This window comes from Cherax quadricarinatus, chromosome 23 (assembly GCF_038502225.1).
Source record: "Cherax quadricarinatus isolate ZL_2023a chromosome 23, ASM3850222v1, whole genome shotgun sequence".
Lineage (NCBI taxonomy): Eukaryota > Metazoa > Arthropoda > Malacostraca > Decapoda > Parastacidae > Cherax > Cherax quadricarinatus.
The window spans coordinates 635,576-645,019 of record NC_091314.1 but is presented as its reverse complement, the minus strand read 5'-3'; positions in this window follow the sequence as shown (position 1 = coordinate 645,019).

Sequence of the window (9,444 nt, the reverse complement as noted above, 5' to 3'; positions counted from 1 at the left end):
TCTGCCTGCTGGACTGTCTGCCTGCTGGACTGTCTGCCTGCTGGACTGTCTGCCTGCTGGATTGTCTGCCTGCTGGACTCTCTGCCTGCTGGAATGTCTGTCTGCTGGACCTTGCCTTCTGGATTGTCTGTCTGCTGGACTCTCTGCCTGCTGGATTGTCTGCCTGCTGCACTCCCTGCCTGCTGGACTCTGCCTGCTGGACTCTCTGCCTGCTGGACTATCTGCCTGCTGGACTGTCTGCCTGCTGGACTGTCTGCCTGCTGGACCCTGCCTTCTGGATTGTCTGCCTGCTAGACTGTCTGTCTGCTGGACTCTGCCTGCTGGATTGTCTGCCTGCTGCACTCTCTGCCTGCTGGACTCTGCCTGCTGGACTCTCTGCCTGCTGGATTGTCTGCCCGCTGGACTCTCTGCCTGCTGGACTATCTGCCTGCTGGACTATCTGCCTGCTGGACTGTCTGCCTGCTGGACTGTCTTCCTGCTGGACTGTCTGGTTGCTTGACTCTGTCTGCTGAACTGTCTGCGTGCTGGACTGTCTGCGTGCTGGACTGTCTGCCTGCTGGACTGTCTTCCTGCTGGACTGTCTGGCTGCTTGACTCTCTGTCTGCTGGACTGTCTGCCTGCTGGACTGTCTGCCTGCTGGACTCTCTGTCTGCTGGATTGTCTGCCTGCTGGGCTCTCTGCCTGCTGAACTCTCTGTCTGCTGGACTGTCTGCCTGCTGGATTCTCTTTCTGCTGGACTGTCTGCCTGCTGGACTATCTGCCTGTTGGACATTCTGCCTGCTGGACTCTCTGCTGGACTCTGCCTTCTGTACTGTTTGAATGCTGGACTGTCTGCCTGCTGGACTGTTTGAATGCTGGACTCTCTATCTGCCTGCTGGACTATCTGCCTGCTGAACTCTTTGCTTGCTGGACTGTCTGCCTGCTGGACTGTCTGCCTGCTGGACTGTCTGCTGGACTCTCTGTTTGCTGGACTCTGCCTTCTGGACTGTCTGCCTTCTGGACTGTCTGCCTGCTGGACTCTCTGCCTGCTGGATTGTCTACCTGCTGGACTCTCTGCCTGCTGGAATGTCTCCCTGCTGGACTATCTGCCTGCTGAACATTCTGCCTGCCTGTCCTGCCTGTCCAGAAGGCAGAGTCCGCCTTCTGGACTATTTGAATGTTGGACTGTCTGCCTGCTGGACTGTCTGCCTGCTGGACTGACTGCCTGCTGAACTGTCTGCCTGCTGGACTGTCTGCCTGCTGGATTCTCTGTCTGCTGGACTCTGCCTTCTGGATTGTCTGCCTGTTGGACTGTCTGCCTGCTAGACTGTCTGCCTGCTGGACTCTCTGTCTGCTGGACTCTACCTTCTGGGCTGTCTCCGTGCTGGACTGCCTCACCTCGTGTATACGTAGTTTCGGGTATAGATCTGATACTAACTCTTCTTTGGATAATTATAATTTAATTAGGTACCATCAGGGGGATACCTCTCAGTGGTTGACGTATTTTTTCTTCTTCCAAAATCTGTCTTGAGAATGCTTCAGCCGATCGGCATCAAATTTGTACAACCAATGGCACGAGCAGGTGTCCCCTGGTCACTAATATAGACTACTATTCCTGGCTTTGGTTTCCATGTGATACCCAGAGAAAGCCCTTTCTCTTCGGCTTCAGTTTTACTTTCAGTTTCAGCTGGTTAATGACCCTCAGAACAACGTCGCCATTGCTACTATTGTCAATGTGTCTTTTTTTTTTTAAATGGTACAGTAATTTTTCTCCTGAAATCTCTTAATTATCTTTCCTGTGAACGACTTCAGTTATTAGTGGCTGATACATTATCTTAGGAAAAGTAAGAGTTACTGTAAGTTAGGGCAGTATAGGGAATAACTTCTCAGTATGTTAACTTAGTAAAAAACTTGGAATCATTGAACTTCCTGAGGTAACTGCAGAACGCTTCTTCTGATCGAGTTCAAATTTTTAGCACTGGTGTGTTTTGCTCAACACAATATTCTTATTGTGACTGTGATGCACAAGTCCCAGTTTGTTATTTTTATTAACTAAAATTAATTTACACTTAATAAGTGAAGATTTACACTTAATAAGTGAAGACTGCCACTTATGGGAGTCTTCAATCTTTTAACATTGATGCACTTTATATGAAGGATGATACCGTTAAGTTTAGGATAAGTACCAACAAATTTCCTAATATATTTCCATAGTCAAAGAACTTGTAGCTTTTAAATTATCTACGATATCTGGAGAATGTTTGTCCTGATCGGTTTCAACCTTTCAACGTCTTAGAGGAACATTTGACTTTTTAGTATTTTCTTACAGGATTGTAAGTCATTTAACACGAATGTGTCTACGTAAGTCTAACTGAAAGATCACGAAATATGACTCTTAGAGTGTGTTGAAGTTGAAAAATTTATATTAGTGTATCTACTGATACTAGCAATGTGTAGCAAGTATAGTATGCTTGTTACTAGTTTTGAGGTTTCTTCTAGCCTGGCAAGCCTAGGTCTGAGGCCAGGCAGGCTTCCTAGCCTGGCAGCCTGGGTCTGAGGCCAGTCAAGCTTCCTAGCCTAGCAGCCTGGGTCTGAGGCCAGGCAGGCTTCCTAGCCTAGCAGCCTGGGTCTGAGACCAGGCAGGCTTCCTAGCCTAGCAGCCTGGGTCTGAGACCAGGCAGGCTTCCTAGCCTAGCAGCCTGGGTCTGAGGCCAGGCAAGCTTCCTAGCCTGGCAGCCTGGGTCTGAGACCAGGCAGGCTTCCTAGCCTGGCAACCTGGGTCTGAGACCAGGCAGGCTTCCTAGCCTAGCAGCCTGGGTCTGAGGTCAGGCAGGCTTCCTAAGTGTGTGTCGGGATTCTGGGGAATAAGTTTGTTACAGGAGCCACCTTTCTCCTATCTGGCAAGGTCTCAGACACGTAATTTAAAATACAAAGTTCTTGAAATTAAACAACCAGCAGGACGCCTCCGACTCAAACTTCGCTAGTGAGAGATACAATACCAATACTCTAATGAACGATATGTTAATTTGGAATGAAAGATTATTTTTAATATTATTTCATGCTGCCACGCGTAAGATGACCGTTTATGTTATTTCCTTAATGTCGACTTTACGTAAATATAAGTTAATATATGTTAATTTGGCTTAACCTACAAAAAAAAAAAACATTAAATTCCTATTGAAGTTTAGACTAGGCAGGAATTAACCAACTAAAACACATGAGAAATTAACCATCCATTTAGACGTCATGTTGGCCAGGAAATACCGGAGGAGGGAAGTCAGGTACTGTTGCAATGTTGAAAGTTTGTGGCAGAAAGTTATTGGATGACGTGGTCAGTACACAGAAGTTTGTGATATACGGCTAAAAGCAAAACTTAAATGGCGCTTAAGAATTGACATATATGATTTGAAAGTCAAGTGTCCATGATAGACAGAGACAATGTTGACAGGTAGGAGTAGATAACTAACAACTCCCCATGATAGACAGAGACAGTGTTGACAGGTAGGAGTAGATAACTAACAACTCCCCATGATAGACAGACAGAGACAATGTTGACAGGTATAAGTGAATAACTAACAACTCTCCATGATAGACAGACAGAGACAATGTTGACAGGTAAAAGTGGATAACTAACAACTCCCCATGATAGACAGACAGAGACAGTGTTGACAGGTATAAGTGGATAACTAACAACTCCCCATGATAGACAGACAGAGACAGTGTTGACAGGTAGAAGTAGATAAGTAACAACTCTGGTGATAACTTGACACACGAATCTCCAGTTTTTCTTACACTCTGTAATAACATGAGAAGGTTATGTTGAACATGGTATAAATTACCGACAAGTTGATGATTAAGTTCTGTATCCTTATTGTAGAAAAGTTTCGCCTTCACAGTAGGCTTCTTCAGTCAAATACAGAGGCAGCAGGTGTAGTAGTGAAACGAAGATGATGTAATCAGTCCATCAACCTTGGAAAAGTAGTATTTGAGGTGGTCAGTCCCTCAGCCTGGAGCAGAGTTCATCTCCATGGTCTGGAACGATATGAAGCTGATGCATAAAATTAGTCTAATATACTATCGAAGGTGAGGTGGAGGATCTCGAAGACTGTGCAGGTGACGGGATTCACCAGTAGAAGTAAGGCAGGACTCCAATCCTTAAGCAACTTCTTCAAGATCTTCCACCTCAGCTTCGACAAGAAGGAGAGCTAAACTCTTCTCCAGGGCTGATGGACTGATTACTTCTTCGTTTCACTACTTCATCTGTTGCCTCTGTATTTGTCTGAAGAAGTCTACTGTGTGTGCGAAACGTTTCATCAATAAAGATACCCAACTGTGGCACCTGTTTACCTGGAGTTTATCTGGAGAGAGTTCCGGGGGTCAACGCCCCCGCGGCCCGGTCTGCGACCAGGCCTCCTGGTGGATCAGAGCCTGGTCAACCAGGCTGTTACTGCTGGCTGCACGCAAACCAACGTACGAGCCACAGCCCGGCTGGTCAGGTACCGACTTTAGGTGCTTGTCCAGTGCCAGCTTGAAGACTGCCAGGGGTCTGTTGGTAATCCCCCTTATGTATGCTGGGAGGCAGTTGAACAGTCTCGGGCCCCTGACACTTATTGTATTGTCTCTTAACGTGCTAGTGACACCCCTGCTTTTCATTGGGGGGATGGTGCATCGTCTGCCAAGTCTTTTGCTTTTGTAGTGAGTGATTTTCGTCTGAAAGTTCGGTACTAGTCCCTCTAGGATTTTCCAGGTGTATATAATCATGTGTCTCTCCTGCCTGCGTTCCAGGGAATACAGGTTTAGGAACCTCAAGCGCTCTCAGTAATTGAGGTGTTTTATCTCCGTTATGCGCGCCGTGAAGGTTCTCTGTACATTTTCTAGGTCAGCAATTTCACCTGCCTTGAAAGGTGCTGTTAGTGTGCAGCAATATTCCAGCTTAGATAGAACAAGTGACCTGAAGAGTGTCATCATGGGCTTGGCCTCCCTAGTTTTGAAGGTTCTCATTATCCATCCTGTCATTTTTCTAGCAGATGCGATTGATACAATGTTATGGTCCTTGAAGGTGAGATCCTCCGACATGATCACTCCCAGGTCTTTGACGTTGGTGTTTCGCTCTATTTTGTGGCCAGAATTTGTTTTGTACTCTGATGAAGATTTAATTTCCTCGTGTTTACCATATCTGAGTAATTGAAATTTATCATCGTTGAACTTCACATTGTTTTCTGCAGCCCACTGAAAGATTTGGTTGATGTCCGCCTGGAGCCTTGCAATGTCTGCAATGGAAGACACTGTCATGCAGATTCGGGTGTCATCTGCAAAGGAAGACACGGTGCTGTGGCTTAATTATCAACATAAAACGCTACACCACCAGTGATGGTACCCACCAGTGATGGTACCCACCAGTGATGGTACCCACCAGTGATGGTACCCACCAGTGATGGACCCACCAGTGATGGTACCCACCAGTGATGGACCCACCAGTGATGGTACCCACCAGTGATGGTACCCACCAGTGATGGACCCACCAGTGATGGTACCCACCAGTGACGGACCCACCAGTGATGGTACCCAACCACCAGTGATAGTAAGCAACGTCCCTCTCAGCAATCCACTTGTCCGTCCTCACAAGGATAACAGGTTCCCTGGAGCAGTCTCTCAAGGAATTACGACTTCACTCTAAGCTCTTTTAACGGGGAAGCTTTTAAGAATTATATAAGAATGTTCTTGACTTGCTCGATTGCTTCGTAAAACCTGCATACATAATCCCCTGCGAGGATTGAAGTCCTTAAGTTGACCTCCGACTCAGAATTGATAGTGTGGTTGAGGGCTGTACGCCTCACTGAGTTCCCACACAAATATAACACGTTATGAACAGATGATGACCATGATGAGTCTGTTATAGAAGTGTATATCTTGTGTGACGTGTAAGTATAGTGTAGTTGCTGGTGTGTTTAGCTTCTTAAGTTTCTCTGTATGCAGCTGGATGTTTTTCTCTGTACGGAGAGAGAGAGAGACAGAGAGAGGTACAGACAAAAACTTCATTATACAAACAGAAGTTTCCAGCTGAATTAAATGTGGGGCCTCATAGATAGTCTGGAATTTATTTAACAACAGCATCAATAAATATGATCACCGTGGCACATGATGTTCTCACTTCCCTGACACAACTCACGACAACAACACGTTACTCGTTACTGTTAAATACTCCACCATCACAGCAGCCTTGGCTTCGCCTTCCTCCCACTGCACTACAATTATCGAACAGGAAATATATGATTATTGTATGTCTACAATAATTAAAAAAAAACTGACATATTAATATAAATTAAAGATTTCTACGGCACCATTCACCAGTACATACGAAGGGAGTACAAGAAGATACAGACACAAGATTTCTCTGTATTAACTTCCTCTCATAACTGCAGGCATACGAAGTTATGCAGATTATTTTTTTACGAACCATGAATGTCCATCCAAAACTTGATATATAAATAAGACAAAAATACAATTAGAACATAGATTTAAATGCAAGAACCATATTTAATACATTTAACAGAGAACTAACAGATCCTACCACCATTAGCAACCTACTAAGCATTCCATACCCCCGGCCGGGTTGAACCCGCGGTCATAGAGTCTCAAAACTCCAGCCCGTCGCGTTAGCCACTAGACCAGCTAGCCACAAAAAGTCATGTTGACGGCAGTGAAGGGACTTGAGCTAGAGTTCGTCACGGCCACGCTAGCTGGAGATTCGTCTGTAAAAACTTGCATTTGTGGTCACAGAGGTGCCTGTGCTAACCTTCCTATGGTGTAGAAATATACCTAGTTGGATGAATCTTTTTGTGGCTAGCTGGTCTAGTGGCTAACGCGACGGGCTGGAGTTTTGAGACTCTATGACCGCGGGTTCAATCCCGGCCGGGGGTATGGTTTGTTTGCAATCGTGTCATTACGATTTCTTAAGTCTACTAAGCATTCTTTGTCTTTTAAATGGACTCTAACACCTAGCAGGGCAAGGCCAGCGGATATTTAACCACTAATGAGTCATTAACTGGCGATGACCCGTGTCAGACCTGTTTCCTGACGAACAAAATACCACCACAAAACTTTCAGAAACCAGCATGAGTCACAGACGCCATGGTTGTTCATGAGGCTGACCAGCAATCTGTGGTCTGGAGACCACAGGTTGGCCAACAGCCTGTGGTCTCCAGACCACAACTAACATGTTGCCAGTGCAGTAACAAACTTATTGTGTATCACACATCCATCCAGTGGAAGGTAGTGGCTAGTTTATTGTACCACACATCTATCCAGTAGAAGGTAGTGGCTAGTTTATTGTACCACACATCTATCCAGTGGAAGGTAGTGGCTAGTTTATTGTACCACACATCTATCCAGTAGAAGGTAGTGGCTAGTTTATTGTACCACACATCTATCCAGTGGAAGGTAGTGGCTAGTTTATTGTACCACACATCTATCCAGTGGAAGGTAGTAGCTAGTTTATTGTACCACACATCTATCCAGTGGAAGGTAGTGGCTAGTTTATTGTACCACACATCTATCCAGTGGAAGGTAGTGGCTAGTTTATTGTACCACACATCTATCCAGTGGAAGGTAGTGGCTAGTTTATTGTACCACACATCTATCCAGTGGAAGGTAGTGGCTAGTTTATTGTACCACACATCTATCCAGTGGAAGGTAGTGGCTAGTTTATTGTACCACACATCTATCCAGTGGAAGGTAGTGGCTAGTTTATTGTACCACACATCTATCCAGTGGAAGGTAGTGGCTAGTTTATTGTACCACACATCTATCCAGTGGAAGGTAGTGGCTAGTTTATTGTACCACACATCTATCCAGTGGAAGGTAGTGGCTAGTTTATTGTACCACACATCTATCCAGTGGAAGGTAGTGGCTAGTTTATTGTACCACACATCTATCCAGTGGAAGGTAGTGGCTAGTTTATTGTACACACATCTATCCAGTGGAAGGTAGTGGCTAGTTTATTGTACCACACATCTATCCAGTGGAAGGTAGTGGCTAGTTTATTGTACCACATATCCATCCAGTGGAGGGTAGTGGCTAGTTTATTGTACCACATATCCATCCAGGGAGGGTAGTGGCTAGTTTATTGTACCACATATCCATCCAGTGGAGGGTAGTAGTTAGTTTATTGTACCACATATCCATCCAGTGGTGGGTAGTAGTTAGTTTATTGTACCACATATCCATCCAGTGGAGGGTAGTGGCTAGTTTATTGTACCACATATCCATCCAGTGGTGCGTAGTAGTTAGTTTATTGTACCACATATCCATCCAGTGGAGGGTAGTGGCTAGTTTATTGTACCACATATCCATCCAGTGGAGGGTAGTGGCTAGTTTATTGTACCACATATCCATCCAGTGGAGGGTAGTGGCTAGTTTATTGTACCACATATCCATCCAGTGGTGGGTAGTAGTTAGTTTATTGTACCACATATCCATCCAGTGGAGGGTAGTGGCTAGTTTATTGTACCACATATCCATCCAGTGGAGGGTAGTGGCTAGTTTATTGTACCACATATCCATCCAGTGGAGGGTAGTGGCTAGTTTATTGTACCACATATCCATCCAGTGGAGGGTAGTGGCTAGTTTATTGTACCACATATCCATCCAGTGGAGGGTAGTGGCTAGTTTATTGTACCACATATCCATCTAGTGGTGGGTAGTAGTTAGTTTATTGTACCACATATCCATCCAGTGGAGGGTAGTGGCTAGTTTATTGTACCACATATCCATCTAGTGGTGGGTAGTAGTTAGTTTATTGTACCACATATCCATCCAGTGGTGGGTAGTAGTTAGTTTATTGTACCACATATCCATCCAGTGGACGGTAGTATATCAATACGCAAAAGGCTTAAGCATTAGGTCCTATAAACGATAACAAAAGTATGTTTGGATATATATTATTTACAAATAGTTAATTAATATGTTACAAAGAAATATATGATATAGGGTATATTATTTTCACAGATAAAATATGTAGAGGTTTGATCATCCAGTAGGGTTGTGTGAGCGTGTGAGATCGGAGTGAGTGGAGGCTTAACATGCTGTTGGAGTGTATACAAGGCAACATATATGAAGGGATTCAGGGGAAAGAAGTGAGTCAGACTTGAGTCCTGGCACTGTAGGCACTGTACTATCTACCTATTCTTCGGTAAGTGGACAATAAAATTCAAAAGAGTGACCATAAAGCTAACAATATACTTTGCATGCAGTTTGATCATCATCTGTGTGTATATCAGACTGCCAGAAGTACTTGTAACTAAGTATAAGTCTGAACAATAAAATGGTATAAAATACCGACAGGTTGTTAGGTAAGACACATATGCAACAGTTAGGTATCTTTATTTCGAAACGTTTCGCCTACACAGTAGGCTTCTTCAGTCGAGTACAGAAAAGTTGATAGCAGAAGATACTTGAAGACGATGT